The sequence below is a fragment of the Cyanistes caeruleus genome, chromosome 4, assembly GCF_971803275.1.
Source record: "Cyanistes caeruleus chromosome 4, bCyaCae1.hap1.1, whole genome shotgun sequence".
Classification (NCBI taxonomy): Eukaryota; Metazoa; Chordata; class Aves; order Passeriformes; family Paridae; genus Cyanistes; species Cyanistes caeruleus.
Window position 1 is genome coordinate 51,734,715 of NC_141704.1, and position 18,817 is coordinate 51,753,531.

Sequence of the window (18,817 nt, forward strand, 5' to 3'; positions counted from 1 at the left end):
GCTATTTATCAATTAAGAAATCAAGAGGTAGAAAATACCAAAAGTTGCATGACCTTAATTCATTTTTTTAGACATGGCTATTGGTGATTTGGTGAAAATAGATGATGCTGTCCCTACCCCATGTTTACTGAGCTGCCTGCACAGCTCAAGCAGAAGACACATGGAACAGCTCTTCCCCTCCCACTGCACTGCCTGGAGCAATATCCCAGCTTTGTCCTTGGGACAGGATAACATTTTGTGTCCTGACATGCCAGTCTCCTACTGAGGCAACATTATATAGGATTTTATGGATTTTAATATGTATAAAATTTGGAGCAGATTCTGTACTATAGGACTTTACCTATTCTTTGTAACTGTGTGATCGTTTGTAGGGATTTGTCAAACATTGATGCTCACAGGTACAATCCTTACTAAAAATGCTTTTCAGTGTGGAGACATCAACTTTTGCTTGATGCAGTTTTCTTTATGCAATATGTGTTCCTACTGATTAAAAACACTTATCTCCTCTCAATTTTATATCCATAAAATAAAGAGCAGTAATTGAGTGTATATTGCCTGTATTCCCTGAGTGCATTTCACCCATGTGATGGGAATAGTGTTTCAATGGCCAGTTCTAGAGCTAAGAAGACAAGTGCCATGATCAGGGTGCCCATGTGCCCTTTCATCCACTGTTCTGCATATTTTCTGGTATGTCATAGCATGCATTATTTAATTAAATGAGAAAACACATTTGTCCTCAGGAAAAGTGTACATTTGCAAGTAAAATGCAAAATATTTTTACGCAGAATCCAATTAATTTCTAAAGGCAATTTGTCTGCATATTTGGGTTTGGGTTTTTTTGAAAGTTGGCCTAGTTAATTATGGTAATCCAGCAGTATTACTCTGCCTTCGCTTTCATATTAAAAGCATACTTCTGCTTAAAGAAACTTCCTTCTATTTTTCTCCCTGGGAATGTATGTGGTTTGCACTGGATCATAGCTGCATATTTGTGAGTCTTGGTTAATTTTTCTTGTCAGTAGGCTTGAGAGAAAAAAAAGGTATTTAAATGATTTAGCATTATCTAGGCAAGAATTAAGTAACCATGTTCATATTATTCTTATGAGAACTTCATTAACCCCAGTGAGAATACTCATCTGAATGGAATGAATAAGATTAAGCTTTCTGATTGCTAACTAATTTGTGTGATGTCAAAATGGATGTCCATGTAGTCTGCATATTAAAAATTGAGCTAAGGATAGAATTTTGATTCAGAGGATCATTCTTCTAATTTAAGTGACTGATAACCCATAAAATGCAAGTGTTGTTTCTGATAATGCAATCCAGCAGCTCATCTAATTCAAAAATAAATTTGTCGGTTAATGTGTGAATTTTAGCACTTTTTCCCAAGGAAGGTTCTTTGATTACATTTGTACATGCAGGGTTGCAACCTCAAGGAGTGCAGTGACAGGAGTTTGTCCATTAACCAGAGAGAGACGTGGTTTGCAGTTGAACCACCTGGAGCAGTAAGACCTAGGACATGGTTACAGAAGAATTCACTAAACCCCAAAAATTCAAAACTAAACTGAGACTTTGTCCTGTATTCATCAGATGTCACAAGTTCTTGCAACAGGTCTTACATAACCTGCAGCAGATGCTGTAATACATAAACAAATTGTATTGAGCTAAGAGAAAAAAGATTCAGTGTCTTAACTGTGAATGTCTTTGGTTTCATGAATTTGGGTTTACTCCTAGAAAGAGCTACTTTTTCAACAGTGGCTGGTAAGAAAGATTTACAGAGGCTCAGAATTAACAGATGCATTTTCTGCCACATTTAGATTTTTACCTCTTGGGCAGAAAAAACTGAACATTCAGATTGTTGCAACTGTTAAAATTAGAACTCAACTACATATTTGCAGAAGAATTACATCAAAAATAGAACTTAAGTTTTATTAAGCCAAACCAAGCACAAAGCATTTTCTTCTAGAGGACAGTCTGTGTAAATCTCTGGTTTGTGCGGAAGCTATTTTAATTAGCTTTTATAATTTTCTTCCTTTTCTCCTAGTCCACAGGTCAGTGTATATCCAGTGAGCCAAATTACATTTAAGATAAAAGATAAAGTTCCACTAAATATCTCTTTCATCAAACCCAAGGAGACAGTGAAGACATAAACATTTCACACAGGCTGTATCTGCAGAAGGAACTGTAAATGCCAGTGCACATTCCCCATGGCTAGTGTTTCTGCTCCTGTTAAAGCTGTCCTGTTATAAAGTAGAAATAACTTCTCAGCTTTGCTTCTCAGTGCTCATCAGGCTCTCTGGGAGGATTGCGGCATCACTGCGTGATGAGCTCAGTGCTCTCAGCACAGCTGGTGGCATGGGGTGGCAGGGGACAGCCAGTGGAAGAGGCAGGCAGTACTGGACAGCTGACAATCTAGACGTCAGCAGGTCACCATGAACTTTACTTGTCCCTAAGAACCAACAGTACTGTAGCTGATTATTTCTCAGAGTTGGAATTTGGGATTTTGTGGTCCACATCCTGAAAGAGCTCCAGGGGCAGAAGTCTGTTATGCATTACCTTCTCTCTATTCTTTAATAAATGAGAAATAAAACACAGTGAATTATGGGATTGAGCAGCTGAACCTGTGTTCTGCCAACAGTGCTAAGACCCACTGCAGACAGGGAAAGGGGCTTTGTGGGTGCCTTTGGATACAATCTCTCTTTGCCTGACCTCACCTGTTATCATTTTCCTGGGAGTATTTCTCACCTATCACGTGCCTCAGTACTTCTGACTGGCAACAGGAGTAATTGCAGCTTCTGAGAAACCACTGGGGCAGTCCTTGTTGGCACCTTTTATGTCTGCTGTCAGGCCTTGCACTTTCTTCTTTGCCCACATTTCTCTGCCCTGTGTAACTCCTGTCCTTGCAAGGAGTGAGCTGTTCTCCCATGATAGGCTTCATGGCAGCAGAGGGTGTCTGACTGTCTGTGTTTGAGTGAAGTGGGTTCCTGACCTCTGCAGAGACACTCACTTCCCAATGGAGGTTGAATAGCTCAAAGTTTTTGTGCTCTGTCCAAAAGGATTTTATACCTACAAGACTACCACTGAGAACTTGTATTTGTCGACTATATGGAAGATTGACTTCAAAAGAATTTTAGAAAGTTTTGTAACTAATTGCAGAAAAACTGTCTGAGTGTTCACCCTTGACCAGGACTTAAAAAATAATTTGGAGACTTCCTAGATTTCATCTGATACCCCACAAATACAGAAGCAGAAGGGTGAGCATATATCCAAGACAGCCCAACTCTTTGTAGAGCTGTGTTGGCTTGAAAGAGACGAGCTTGGGACCTCCACAGGACACCCCTCCACCCAATGCATGCAAAAGTCCCAACATCAATACAAGCATCAGGGTACAAACAGCTTTAAGAGGGCAGAAACACCAGAGTCCAGCACTGCTGACAGGGAAAAAGGCTATGCAGCCACAGCCACAAACACCTCAGCTGGATTGATCTACAGGCTGAACTGGAAAGACCGAAGGGGAAGAGGTTGTGCAGGAACAGCAAGCAATGAGATGGCCCACCCCAACCCTCCTGTGAGCATTTGTTTCACAGAACAGCTGTTTTCTATAAAGCTGACTTGAAAATTGGTATCTTCCTCCTTTTGAGAGAATTCATTCACTTTATCTTTTTACTGGCAAAACTACTGTTGTTTCTTTACATTCTTCCCAGCCCTGCCGAGCCACCTCAGCACTCAGGAGGTGAACCAGAGTCTATTTTGGCATAAAGCAGAAACGACACAGCGTGATCTCAGATCCCAGGGTGGATTTTCAGTGCTGGCAGTCAAGAAAGTCAAGGTTTTATTTGTAAATTAAAAGAAGGGTCAACAGGAAAGTCATTGGAGAAAAAAAAAAGAAAAAACCAATATGAAACCCTACCATGCCATTTATAGTCTCTTTACAGATGAGAACATAGTTTGTGGAATGTAATTTGAGTTATAAATAATATTATTGTTTGTTTCAGCCAAAAAGCTGTAGCTTGTTCAATTAAGAGAATGGATGTGTTTGTGTTGTGTTACTCATTTCTTCATTGTAAAATACATCTGTAATGATAATCTATGGAAATTTTCTTGCAGTGGCAAGGAAAATGGTAATAAAAGAACTTACACAGACTTCTTCCAGTAAGTAAAATACCTGAGGATTATTTGATCTCTTTGTTCCCTTAAATCAAATAGCTGCAAACAAACAAACAAGAAGCCAACCCTATGGCCAAAAAAAAGCCAAAAAACCCAAACCTGAAAGAATAAACAAAACAACACAACAAAAGCCAAGCAAATTTTAAAGAAACATAAATAAGGGAAGAAATGTGAATTGGCAAATTTGATTATGGAGTTCAGTGTTAAAAAGGGACCATTTGTACAAATCTGGGAAAGAAGTTTAGTTATTTTTAGTTGTTTTCTAAATCTGTTTAGCTCTCAGGGTGTCCCATTCCCTTGGGTGGTGTGAGGAGCAGCAGTGAGCCACATATTATGTCAATCCTTAAAGCTGGCTTATTTCAAGCACCATGGATGAGGAATTACTATATGATGTCAAATAGAAACGTTCACTGCAAAAGAGAAGGAAACATTCTTTTGGAAATATTTCAGTTGAAAGCACTATGCAAAAACACAGTTACAGCAAGTAATAAGTCATGCTGTCCAGAAATCTGAGATGGAAATAGCAATAGCAAAAGATTTATGGTACTTCTCTGAGCCATGCAGTGCTGACTTTTCATTTTTACAAAGCTGATGATTTTTCTTCCCATTAAAAAAATTAAGAAATTCAGTTTTAAGAAAATTAAACATGAAGCACTATAAAATAATAATTTTAACACCAGGTTGCAATATGTGAAATAGATTACTTCCATCAGGAATGAGGCAGGTGGGAGAAAAGTCAAGATGAAATGCATTTTTGTGAGGGAAGGATAATGAGGGAAGGGGATGTGATTTTGCTTTTAATGAACGAGTTCACCCAGTGAATATCTACAGCAACAGAAAGTCATGAACCATTTCCACAGCTCCATAAGTGGCTGTTGTTTTGTTCAGTGTAAAGGTAGAGTGTGGGAGACAGACAGGGCTCTCCCTAGTAGATCCAGAGACCAAAGACCAGGCTCTGGTCTGTCCTGGTGCCAAAGGCCATTTTCAATAAATAGAAATAGTTATAAATAGAAACTCTGTTGAATGCAGGGTCTCAAAGGCAGCTGAATGTGATGCTGGCCACATCACATGGGTGACTGTCACCAGTTTCAGAAAATGGTACACATTGGTCATGTTTGGAGAGCCATGTAGGCAGATATTTCTCATTTTGATGCAGTTTGTGAGGGCTTTTAGTGATCTGGATTTACAATAGCAAGTGCAAGTGTGGTTAAATCCTTGTGATAGTTAATCACAAGGGTCTCAAGCTAATATAAGAAACTCAATGCCATGGTCACTAGGCTATTTCCATCAGTTAAACTGAAGTAAGAGTGCAAACCTGCATCATGAGAAGTAATCTAGAATGTGATTGTTTCCTATGTTTTGACCATATTATTATTAGCATTTCAGTCATCTGAGGACCACAACCAAGAGCTCCCCATTTCAGGAGCTCATAAACTTGTATCTTGAATCAATCAGCCAGGCAAAAAAAACAAACAAAAAACCAACCACAAACAAGCAAAAAAAAAAAAAAACCTAGGAGGACTACAGACATAAAGAAGCCAAGGAAGAGCTCAAATACTCTGTGACAATCTCTGCCAGCACAGAGTCACAATTAACATTATCCCTAAGCTGAGCAAAGGGACAGTCAAAACTAAGCACGGTGAGCAGCTTAAAAGGGAGTTTTGAATGATGGCAAAGGTGGAAATTGTCAGGCAGCTTCTCAGGCAGGCATTTTGTATCACCCATGCTGGCTGAACCACCCTTTCTCACCTCAGCAGCTGCACGTTTTGCACCACTAGGTAGCCATGGTGAAGGAATAAAAACCAGAGATTAAATACAGCTCCTTGCACAGCTCGTCTGGGAGGAGGCCAGCAGTCCTGATGAGTGTGTAACCAAACAGTTCTCCCAGGCTCTGGGGCAGTCAGCCTCAGCTCCCACCAGAATCAAGGCACCATCCCAGGAAACACAGAGCCAGGGCAGGAGCTCCACCAAGAAAGACTTGGAACCCAGCTCATGGGAAAGGTGAGCCCTTGAACCCCATCATAACCAGGGTTACCTGGGACCAGGGCATGTCCCCAGTGCACAGAAACACCAGGGACCAGCCATTCAGTCACTGTACATCACCCCTTGCCCCAAGTGTAAATAACCCTCTGTGAAAAAATACAGCAAACCAATGGAGAAGTGGTGTTGAAGTGAAAATAAGTTGCATGTAAGGGGATGCATTTTATCAGTAGAATTTTTAAACAAATTTTTTAACATCTTCAATGAACAAACTTGTTAGTTTGTAAGAATAAAAAACCTTTTCTTTCTGATAAAATGTAGATATGCAGATTGACAATGAGGTTGTTGGGCCTAATAAAAAGCTTTGAGGTTTTAATTAAACCTCTGCTACCAAAAATATTCAAAATTTATTTAGGATTCCTGCATTTCTGTACCACAGAGACAAAACCTTGAACAGTGATGAAAGAATGTATGGAGACAACTACACGTGTCAGTCCAGAATACTTGCTGTCTTCTTTATCAGTCATCTCAGGCAGTGTGAGAAGTGAAGATTTCCTCTACAAGTGAAATCTGGGAAGAGACAATAGATTAATATCAAGAAAAAATCCAAAGCAATATGATCACTTAGTTCTCCTTGCAGGAGTAAATTCTGCCATGAACTGTGGGGTAAAGTATAATAAAGATACAGCAGCAAAAACTTAATTTCAGGAGGTATAGCACCCCACTGGATATCATCAGGTTCTCACCTTAGGCATGGCCTAAGTGGTTTGAAGGTGAAAGTGAAAACGCTTAAGGGAAAAAAAAAAACAAAAAACAACAAGCAGTAGTTTGTAAATATAATGACAGATTTTTTTATGCAAAACAAGAAAAGCCAACCTGAATAAAGATAAATTGAAGAGACATACATTCACTGATAATATTCAAGATGCAGAGGGATAATGAAGAGGAAACAATAAAGTGTCTAAAAGTGGGAAAAAATACTGTTTAGAAGAAAACCTACTTTCAACTTTAACTATATTCACAAAATTCTGCTGAATACCTTATGGTGAACATTAGCATTATTGCAAGATCTCAGAACATCAGCAGGAGGTGGTTCAAATCAGACAAGTTTCCTGGATTCCTAAGGAGTGTAAGGATTCACAGCAATATTTACAAGGAGCTCAATAGTGTGTTTGTCACTATTTTTGCTATAGTGAATTGGGGAGTTATCTAAACTTAGATTCTGAGCCAAAAGTTGTAACACAATGAAAATGCCATGCAGTAATACATTAACTTAGAGAGCATCAAGTTGTGCTGCTTTTTTGTTATACTGTATAGCAAAGTGTTTTTGAAACACAATTTGGAATTGATAGATGTTTACCTCATATTCATGTGTATTTCTTCAGAAACATTTGCCGTATCTTAGAAGCAGCATATCTGCAATGTGATGCAGGGGTTGCCATGGTGAGTTCACATCTCTTATTTAATCCTGTACCTGAGTAAATACACATTGCAACAACCTCTGTTAAAGGTGCTATTAGTAAAGTTATGTCAGCATTTCCACGAAAAATACTTGTTTTCCTGTTATGACTTGGCCAAAAAACAAAGAAGCTATTCCTAAATGAAATCACAGAAGCCCTTTGTACTCTTCCAGTGTATTTTTAGCACAGCATCAATACCTTTCTGAAGTCTTCAGTCATAAAAATCAAATTTAAAAAATCAATACATTTTTTCTATTCTTTAGTAGTTAGTAATTTTGATAACAGTTATGGGATTTCTCATTTAAAAAAATCTTTAGGAAATTTGGGGGTTAGTTTCATTTCACTGTTCCAGTCGGTACCAGTGATCATTCAGTCAGGCATTAATTGCAGCACTTGTTTTACAGCCCATCGGTACTGCCAGTCACATAAAGACACTTCTGTACAAAGGAGAACCAGGTCCCTAATTCTTGTATAAAATTATTCAATTTAACTAATCTGTAGACTCCAGTGCATTCTTTATGAGCAATTATTTGAGTGACTTTCCAGCCTAACATTTAAGAAATGACTGCTTAGTTGGAAGTAATTGAATGCTTTTTTTTTTTTGCACCTATTTACTGTCCTAATAATTTGCTTTGAAAAAGAGAAAGTTTCTTAGAATATTTCTCTCCATGAGCTACCCTGTGTATGACAGGAGAATTCTTGTATACATTTTTAGGTTTACCTGACTAAATGTTTTCCTTTTGTGGACATTTCTAACAAACTTTTGTGGGAAATATCTATATTTTGACAAAATCTCTTACAACAAATAATAGTATTTTTGAAGCAAAATTGTCACAAAAATATTTCTGAATACATATATGTTTAAGCCATAAAGCTTAGTTCATCAAGCTGTAGGTTTTAAGGACCTGGGTGGAAAAGTCAAAATTTACCATAAAAAAGCAAATAAGTTTATCGAAATTGTCCATAAGTTATGATTATTATCCTGGGGCTTACATGTGTGTTTTTATGTGGACTTTGTAAAAGCTGTACTTTTAAGTGAAATGCCTTCTTCTGTGCTTCATGTCAGGCAGTAAGAGTGGATGGTCATTTCTGAAGTGGATAAACAGTGTGGCTGAACAGACACATCTTCCTCAAAAGTCAGGAAGAGCACGGTTAAATGGAGAAACTCAGATCATAAATGTGAATCATTAGCTGGTAATGAGAAGGGAAGGTTATTTTTTGAGAATTTAGTCCAACAGTCAGAAAGAGAGAGGTGTGATAGATTTAAGATATTGCCCTGGCATAAACCATAGAAGCTGGGTCTTTCACACAGCTTAAATTAGGGCCCTTCATGTTAAATGGAGTCACAGATATCATTGAAATAATGTTGATGGTGTCTTGGGGAGTGGCTCCAAGTTCTAAATGTTACGGTATTTGGATGTTACTGCCCAACTTGTTGCTCAGTTCCTGCATAGGAATAGACCTCAAGCTGTATAAAATCAATTACAGCACTAGAAGATGAGAAATGTCCTTTCAATCTTCTGCTGTAAGGCCTTCATTCCAAAGACAAGCCTATATCTGACACTGCAGTATTAGGATCAAAAGCAGCAACACTAAAAATTTTAGAAAATACTGTCCAATAACATAAACAAAGGAATAGAACATAGTGAATTTTACTTTTCTTGTGGTATGTGCCTATGAGTTGAACTAAGGTAACAGCCTACCCACATTTCAAAAGAATTATCACTAAGAAGGCTAGTAATTAAGCTTTTTTTTTTCTTCTATTGGGATGCTGTATTCATATTTTCCATATCAATTATCTCCATTTGTATTAATTTATGTACAAAGAAATCCTTCTAAGACAATAAGTCAGTGTTGTTTCTTTCTCTTTTCTTCACTTGTGCATAAAAGAATTGGGGCAAAGGAGGACTGGAATGAATGAAATAAGTTCTACATTTAAGGATCTTTATTAGAAAATTTTCACACCCCAAAGGGTGAATACTCATGTAATATCAGCAGAGTAAAACCTGGTAGCTCTGTCCAGCTCATGTATGATAAGACATAAATGAGTTTTTCAAATAAATAGATCCCAGAAAACAGCATCTGAGCTCTCTGGAGAAAAAGCAAGAGAAAACAGCATGGTTTCACCAGAGCCACCTCCCGCCATCCCTCAGGCCATCAGTATGTGTCCATGTTGAAAGAGTTGACACCTCTGGCTTCCTGATGTCCATTACCTTTAGAATACATTCAAGAATACATGGAAAAGAGTTTAAAAAAATCTTGGTCCATGGTTAAAAATTTTTACCATCATGATAGCATTTGTTGTACATATCACTTTGCTGAGTCACAATTAATTGTTTTAAAGTCATCAATACATATTCATTGCTTTTGCTTAGTAGTAAGTCCAGAACTTCTTTGTGGAAGTCATATGACAGAAAATTTCAGGTATCCAATTAAAATATTCATGTTCATGCAGCATATTAGCTAATCAAAAAATTCTACAAACACTAACTGATTTTCATAAAATCATTGTGAAAAGGAGAGAAAATTACTGTCACACTCTTCTTCTCATCAGAACTGAAAATTACATCTTAAAACATTTCTCACATCACTACAACTGATAGGTCTTAAAAATAGTAGTAGTAATAGTCAAGATTACCATCTGGTCTTGATGATTCAATTTGGATTTCATAGCCACCATGGACAACTTCTCTATGCACTATCCACACTAAACTATCATTTCTCTTCAAGGCAAAGTTTTCTTCAAAATAAATAGAAATTTTAAAAACATTGCAACAAAAGGTATAACACCTTGCTTCCTAGAAATCTAAAAATAATGTTCAGTTACAAAGTACTTGTGATCCCTAATACAGCTCATTTCCTCTTTTTTAATTTATACAGAAATTGGATCTGAAAATTTAAAAGTAATTTTTCAGAAATTCCAGTTAAAGTCATTGCAGGGGATGAGAAAAGATGGGGTAAGTTAGCCAGAACCAGAAAACTCCACCATGAAACCAAAGATTGACATCTAAGGAGTAAATCTGTGTTCCTCGAGCTCACCACAAGTCTTGTTAGAAAGCATGGTTTTACCCTTCTTCTTTCAAAGCAGATTAGTGGGTGATGTTCTGATTATTTAAACTGATAGAAGCAAAATTGCTGGATGCTGCAGGAATATGATTTTTTACTATATTTCTTTTTTATTTAATTTTTTTACAGTGGAAAAAATTAGGGGATGACGAAGCTACTCAGACAGACCTTTGCCAGTAACAAGACTTCAGTCTGAATAAATATCTCAGGATTCAGCCCATGTTTCTACTTTATGATTTATTGCCTACAAACTCCAAAGCAAGTGAAACACAGAGCAAACAAAAAAGTGGCTGATAGACATTTTTAGTTTTGTTTGAAACAGGTGTCACAGGACTTCACACACCTTAAAAGCATGACTCATCTTGTACCTTTTTGTTTCTATTTTACTATGGAAAATATCATTCCTACTCTGAGAAAGTTTATTTTTGTGTCACTTAGTGTACCCTCAGATCAGAGCTTTCTCCATGCAAGAATGAAATTTGTCACATGCATAAGTGTTGCCCACAGGAGTAGAAAGGACATTGAGTCAAGTCCTTTCCCATAATTTACATCATTGGCCAGTGGTGGAGGAGAAGATGAGTGACACCACCTCAGCTATGGTCACTTCCAATTCCTTTGGCTTTGGAGGTAGAATGGCTCCAGAAACAGTTCTAAGAGAGAAGGAGCACTTTAGAAATTTCTTCTGCCAATTAAAGTTATTCACTGGGTGAAGGGAATCCCATCCAGAAAATGACAGAGGAAAGGTCAAAACAGAGTCCAGAAAGAAAGTGTAAAATATAACTGGCTCAGGAGGCACAAATTTTCCCCTCTAGGTGAAAGCATCAAACTTAGCCCAGATCTGGGGCATTTGAAAAATCTCTGTCATCACTCTTCTTATTCAGGATGTTGCATGAAACTTAGTGATAGCTAGTCCAGCTGCACACATCATAAAACCCACATTATAAATCTCAGTTGTTTACAGCTTAACATAAATCAGAACCAGACTGAAACACATCATATAGCTTGGAATTACAGTCTCAACACAAGGAATACTTGTTTCCTCTTGCCAGAGTGGTGAAGCTAGAGTAGCAGATCTTTAACATCAAGCCAAATATGGACAAGAAGAAGCTCTACACACAAACCCTTCTAGAAATAGAAGTATATTCATTTTCAAATAGAAATATCACTGAGCAGTACTCACAGACATTGCATCTGTACAGGAAATGGACATTTCCCACCCTCATAATTATATAGGACTATAGAAAGTAAATTTCTCACTTACCACATAGCACTACTTGCAATAACAAAACAAATTTTATCTTCTGAGTCTCCTTATTTTACTGGAATGGAGGTGGGGGAAAATCCAGCTCAGTTCATCAGCATGTTTAAATAGTGTCTTTGAGAAAGGATTCAGAAGCAAATATGTACCGTTGCACTGGGCAGCTGCTCTTGTGGATTTCCAGTTAAACAAACATCTATTGCAAGGTATGTCTCGTAAAGAGGTTGTTTTCTCTAGGCTTTTTCTAGGGTCATGGTCATCACCTGGGAATTGTGGTTTTCAGATTTATGAAATTACTAGTCGATATTTCTGCACACTTCCAAAATAGTATAATGAACAATAGAGGTGTATGAGTATGCAGCACCTATAAGCAGAACATTAATTTCCTGTGAGAATTGTTGTTTTCCAGATTTTACTTCAAACCCTACTTAACAGAGTCAAGCAGAATAAGCAACAAAACTTATACCATATTAAACAAATTTTAACATTTGATGGGAAAAAAACTAAATGGAAACTAATGGTGACAAAATAAATACATAATGCATCTCTGTTTTATCAACACCAGTATATTTAATTTCTGATTATTTTCAACAGACAAGAGCAGAGTAAAGAATGATGAGTCTTTGCAGGAATGGTGCCTGCTCATTACACTGGGCTCACAATCTTCCCTGCCATGTTCATTCAATCTGTTGAGACAGGAAAAATTCTACTTACTTTTGAATTTGATTTTAAAAAATATTAATTCTGTACTGGAAGTCAAGAGCCACCTTTAGTACTTTGGGGGTTTTCATTTAATAAAAAAAAAAAAAAGCTAATATATGAAGAGATTTTTCTCATTAAGTACCATTTTGACCAGCAAGGTAAATACATTTGTTTTCAACTTCAGAAAGACAAAACTCTCCAATTTAGAGATTTTTTTTTTTTGAGTTCTTCTACAACTGTTCAGGATTACAAGGTCTCAGCTACTGCCAAGCCTCTGTACTCACTTCTGAGTGAGTGCTCAAAGTGGAGTGCAGTGTCTGGCTTCTTGTGTCTGATTTTCAGCAGCTGTGTTTGAATCGAAAGTTTGATTGCCAATTATCTCACTTTGACAGAAGCATGATTACTTGGGCTATGAAAAGATTCTTTATGCTGTTTTGTAATAAACAGTTATTTTTTTTATCACAGGTTTTTAGCATTAACTCTTACTTGCTCTTGAACAGCCACAACTAGTATTTTTTTAATTAAACCAAAAACATTAGGTGCCTGTGCTTTAGTGTCTAGTTACTACTTGTTTTTTTCTTATTTTGATGACGTTTTAGCACAGGTAAAATACAAAATCAAATATTCTCAGAGTTCTAGTGAGCAAGGACTTTGATAAACTCGGTTAATTTATGATTAAAGAGAACTAAAAGCCTGAAGTTAAGGCCTTTTGATAGCAGTGGGGGATGAGTAATGGAAAATATCTTGCTGTGGACTAATCAGAGTGTAATTGCTAAAGGAACCAATCTTTCATTAATTGCAAAGGCAGTAAACTCAATCAGTCATAGTGTCAAAATATTGCAGTTCAGTTGAAGAATTTTATTGAACAAATTGATTTAATTGTTTTAAGTAATGCCATTATAAGTGTCATTATTAAGAAACATTATTTTCAATATAATTTTCTGAAACATAAAAACTTTTCATGAGGCAAGTGATTTTCATTTTAAAAAAAAAAGATGAGGCAAAGGTTTTGATTTAAAAGAGCATCTTGACTAGGCTATGTTTTATTAGAAACTACCAGTACTTGATTTTGGATGTCACCACAGATAGTGTGAAGCTCTTTTTAAGTAAGGGCTTCTTTAGGTACATTTAGCCTAGCCTGAACAGGTCTGATGGCATTTTCTGAGTCAGAAAATTTGTTTCATCTAATCTTCCTAATCCAGATTTAATAGACTGGGGATGTCTGCCTTGTACTTTTGCACACCTTCCTTCCACTCTTGTTTAGCCATGAGGGGACATTGTACAAGTGCTGTAATTTTCTTGCTAGTTCCAGAATTCATTTAAACTGTAATAACCAGTCCTGGCTTACCTTCCAGTCCTCTGCCTGCTTATTGCCATTTGCATGTCTCTCCTTCCCGTCTGCCAGATGTTCACGCAGCCACACAGTGAGTGGGGACAGGACAGTGCTCTGGGTTAAAACCAACCCTTTTTTCCCCCCCTCCCATATGTATATATGACTATTTGCAGTCACTGGGGAAGCAAAGAGAGTGAAAACACTGATTGGGTCAGCAGGAAGTTGGCACTGCCTCTTTTAGCATCAGCATTTGCTTATGTTGACCTAAGGGAGTTATGGCACTACAGAATTAGCATCACTCCTATGAGGCTCAAATCCAGCTGGGATCTGTGGAGCAAGAAACAGGAACACAGACACATCAGCCACTGGTTCTCTTCCTCTCACAATAGTGCCTGTGCTGAATGAAAAATTCATCTCACTGACAGAATGCAATATCTCTTAAATTCAAAGCCAGAGGGAGAGTGCTGCATGAAACCCTATAAAAACTGCAAATGCAGTATCCTGGCTGTATCTGTGTAATCTTTCTGTCTCTGTGGCAGTGACAATAAATATTGACATCATTGCAAAGCCAAGAAAAGTGTTTGGGAGGTTCTCATGCAACCATGAACCTTTTGCATGTTTCTAGCAATATCCCTTTGGTTATTGAGTCACAGACAAACCTGATGATGTAAGTTTTTGAGGGGGAGGTAATGTAACTTATTAGATCCAATGGTAAAAATCAGGAGGAAACAATCACATTTCTAGATGTCCAAAGATAGAGCTTGCTAGTCTTTCAGAAGTGGTACAAATTCAAGGAGTGAACAGTGAGTGAGTTCTCATAAGGTGACTTTCTTTAACTGTTATTTGTGTTCAGAATGTGATTTGACAGATTTCTTGCCATCAAGCTGTGGAGTCAGCATAGCTCAGGGCTTCAAAAGGCTTCAGTCAAAATGCCTTAAAAGCCTCTTGGTCCAAGTTATGCAGAAACTCACTACAGCTGCAACATGAAAATAGGGTTGTCATTACTGTTGCTTTACCACTGTTATTTTTAGCTATTGCATATATGTCTCCCGTGGCTTTTCCTCTCAATCAAATGCTATTATGCCATAACAACCATACAGGCAGGTAGTACATGACTCTTTCTAATTCACATTTTTTGAGTAATGAATAGAGCTTAAAACTCAGGAAATCTTAGGATTGGAAGTCATGAAGGCTCTTCCCCATGAAAGGCCTCTCAGGATTAGGTGTGGTACTGAGAGGGGGAGGACACTTCTGGGTCAGATACAGGCTACCACCACATGAGGCTGCTAAACTCGGTGGATCAGTGGCTTGATCAGAGAGAGCAGAGCCTTGCAGAATTTTCACAATTTGGTCAGTGCAAAAGTATGTTTTGAACAAGGTAGCAGGAGGGATATAAAAACATGACAGTGCAATAAACATGTTTCAGCTAGTATAATAAACAGAATTTGGAGCCTTCAGAGCTGAGCCAGATTTCTCTTTCAAAAGAGGAAAAGTGCATAGCCAGGCATTGTCTCATATGACAAATGATAATAATGAGCAATAACAATAACATGAATCATAGTTATAAGTCATCTGATGATTTAAATTTTTTTACAAACTATAAAGCATTATAGAAATCACTACCATGAGGTGTGGTATAATATCAATAGAAGTATGTGGAACTGATAGAGGTAAAGTTTTATTAGCTATGAACTTTCAAAAGAAAAAATTGTAGGAACAAGAATGTGTCACATAGCTTACATTTTTAACCTTTTTGCATTGCCTTTTGTTTCTTGTGCCTTTTTTACATCATTAAATAGCTGATAAATGGCAGACAGCTTTTCCTGAGGACTTTGCATGCTCCTCTGCTGCTTAGCTTTGAATGTACTTATCCCTACGATGTCCAAATGAAACAGAGACGTACTACATTCCCAGTTCTGCAGACTGAGGACTGTGGAGCAGAGAATGGATTCAACTCACCAAGGACATTGCAACACCTGATTCTGAGCTGTTGTGAGTTTATGTGAAAGGTATGTTTTGGATAGATATGTACCGGCACTGCCCATGCTCAAAGTCAGTCCAGCCCATGGAACCCTTGGGAGTGCAACAGAGGAGAACTGAAGCTTTGTTAGGCTGTCACATCCCACACCAGTAGGTGTATGCTTGGCATCCTTTGAACAGACTGGGCAGATTGAACAGCGAAGAAACATTGACTTTAGAGATGCAGAGCTGCTTAGCCCTGCCCAGGCAGTGGCCATGCCAGACAAGACACTCTCTCCCCAGGGAAAATGTCAGCGCCTAGCACAGTGGGGTGTGAGTGCTGGCTGCTGCTCCAGTGCTTAAGCTCTCTGTGAATGTTGCCTTAGAGGTGTGTTCAAAAAGAAGGAAAAGTCTGCAGCAGAACCAGGAATTAAGTTTTTTTTCCCTGCACAAACTGCAGGACCCCAGGGGAATATATTGGGAGTACACCATATCCCTCTCACTGCCAGAAGAGTTTAATGGGCTCAGACTCTGCTGGGCCAGAAATGTGTTGGTTTCACCTCTCTTTCATTGATTTTAATAAATGGGAAATTGTTGTAAGGTGACAACACCCATGTGTCTCCAAAGGCTTGTTTTTGCTTTTGTATGAAGATCAACCTTTTTAATATCTCATTGTGACTACTTCTAAAGATCTGACTCTGCTTTCAGGGTCTGAGAAATTCTGTTAAGTGGTGCAAAGAATTATATACTGTTCAGACAGCACAAATAGCAATACTGGTCTCCAACAAAGTCTGCTAATGAAAGAGGAATCTGATTGTTTTTTCAGGCTGGTTTTAATTGCATCAAGTTTACCTTAACATCTTGTTACTTTTATAAACAGAACTGTAGTATTACTAGTGAAACTCTGCTATCAGTAGCTTTCTTTACAAGTTTTATAAAACTTATGCCTCTCTGCTTCCAAGGAGAACCTGTCTCTCTTCTCATATTCCCATTAGGTTGCTGTAGACAGCAGTCATATATATACACTTACGCTTTTTTCTGCAGACTAACTCCTTCAACCTTACCTTGGATGCCTTGCACTCCACCAGTGTCTTGTACTCCTCCTTGGGGGAGAAAAACTCAAAGTTGCCTGATGGAGGAGTATAATCTCTTCCACACCTTTGACCTGCTGGCTGTACTCCAGGTAATACAATCCAGATGGTTTCATGAGAAGTCTTCCAGGCCTTCACTCTGTGACCATGGGGTTAGGAGTCATGATGGCCAGGCCTTCCATCCCAGCACATCATGTTGGCACATACAGAGGCATTTGAGAACTGTACACTACTAAACAAATACAGGCTCATCTAGCTCACTAAATGTGAACAACAATGTATATCTTCCATGTGTTCCCTATAAAACGATGAACAATGAGCTCTTCCCAGTCTGTGTGACTGGGAGTGTGTTTATCTCACAGTAGCTAACTGCAGATACAGGCTATAGTGGACACATTGGTCATGCAATGGGACAGCACTGGGCCCCAGCAAAGAGGGAGCTGTAAGCAGGCTAGCCTAGATTGTAATCCTCCTGGAAACCTTTCCTTACTCACTGGAGCTGAAGGGTCTCCATGAGAGGTGGCAGCGGAGGTGGAAACCACCCACATGAAATGTTCTTGGCAGGTTGGATCTGAGCTGGGCCAATTCTGATGAATTGTTTAGGATTTAGCAAGTCATTGCGGCTGCTGCAAAAATTAGCCTCCTAAAATAAGGCTGGAAATCAAAATATTAAACTGAGTTTAACTCCCTTTCTTTCTGGACCTGCATGTTTTCCAAATCATAAAAGACGCAGGTGTTCCAAAGCCATGCCTAATATGATGCTCCTAGAGCTCCTGAGCTCTCTCACCAGCTCCCACTGCCCCAGTCACAGGTATCAAACCAGTGGTGCATCTGAGAGCCTGAATCACTTGCTCTCATTTGGGCAGAACACGGCAGCAGCTGTGAGAAGCCCCAGGTGCTCTGGGGCATTTCAGCTGAAAATGCAGTTGTCTATCTTTAGTAAAAGGTGGGGTGAAAAGAGACTGGATAAATTGAAATAAGACTTCTCATAGAAATCAGTACAGAAAGGGATATAAAGCTCAATATTACTCAACTGTTATATTTAAAAACACATAAAATCATAGTTTTATACTCTGTGGCAGCACCAATATACTACTTAGTGAATTCATCATTCTTTTGCCATGCAGCTTTGTTTGCTCAGTTTAATTCCATGCAGACCATGGACAATATGTTCTTTCTAGCACACATGGACACTTTCAGAGCAAACATTAGACACAGACTTGTGGTGAAAATATTCAGGTAGCCCCTGCCTTTGCTCAGGCAATGCATGAAGCCGGGAATAATTGCCCTGACAGTGCAAGATGTTCCCAAACGTATTCTGAAAATAATGGAGGGGGGAAATGGCACCACTGAAGTAAACTTTTATAGGTGAAGACATAGAACAAGAGAAGGCATGGGGTAAAAATCTAGAGGATGTTTTTTCCTCTATTTCTGACATCATTAAAATAGAAAGAAGACAAAAAGAAAATTTTGTGGCAAGTTCTTCTTCAAAATAGTATGAGTAATACCTTATACTCTTTCCAAAGCCTAGACTCATAGTGCAAACCTTTAAGCAGCTGTTTGAAGTGCATTAAAGAAGCTAGCTAGTGACCATAAGCCTCTTCTAGGGGGTTTGAGTAATTTTCAGAGATATTCCTCTCTCCCTTTATTGGGATTATGCAGACAGTGAGGTAAACTGCTACCATTCTTAGTCATTGCAGTGAATTGTCTTTTCTAAGGTGTAATGAACCTCCAGTATTCCTTTTTACTTAAAAATATTGGGCAGCAATAAATGCACTTTGCAGTGGCAGGAATCATTGCAACA

General features: G+C 38.3%; 1 long non-coding RNA gene across 3 annotated transcripts; it reads right to left on the reverse strand.

The window, feature by feature from the left end:
- Positions 1-1,656: 1,656 nt before the first annotated feature.
- On the reverse strand, positions 1,657-17,829 carry LOC111937150 (uncharacterized). 3 transcript variants are annotated; one of them, XR_015285572.1, is made up of 5 exons: positions 17,801-17,829; positions 16,987-17,152; positions 11,932-12,191; positions 7,505-7,618; positions 1,901-6,714 (listed from the first exon to the last, which is right to left on the reverse strand). It is a non-coding gene; the product is annotated as an uncharacterized LOC111937150 (long non-coding RNA). The 3 variants fall into 3 exon arrangements; XR_002868458.2 differs by lacking the exon at positions 17,801-17,829 and adding an exon at positions 7,184-7,264 and having other exon boundaries at positions 4,551-6,714; positions 16,987-17,291; XR_015285573.1 differs by lacking the exon at positions 17,801-17,829 and having other exon boundaries at positions 1,657-6,714; positions 11,932-12,292; positions 16,987-17,501.
- Between the last annotated feature and the right edge of the window lie 988 nt (positions 17,830-18,817).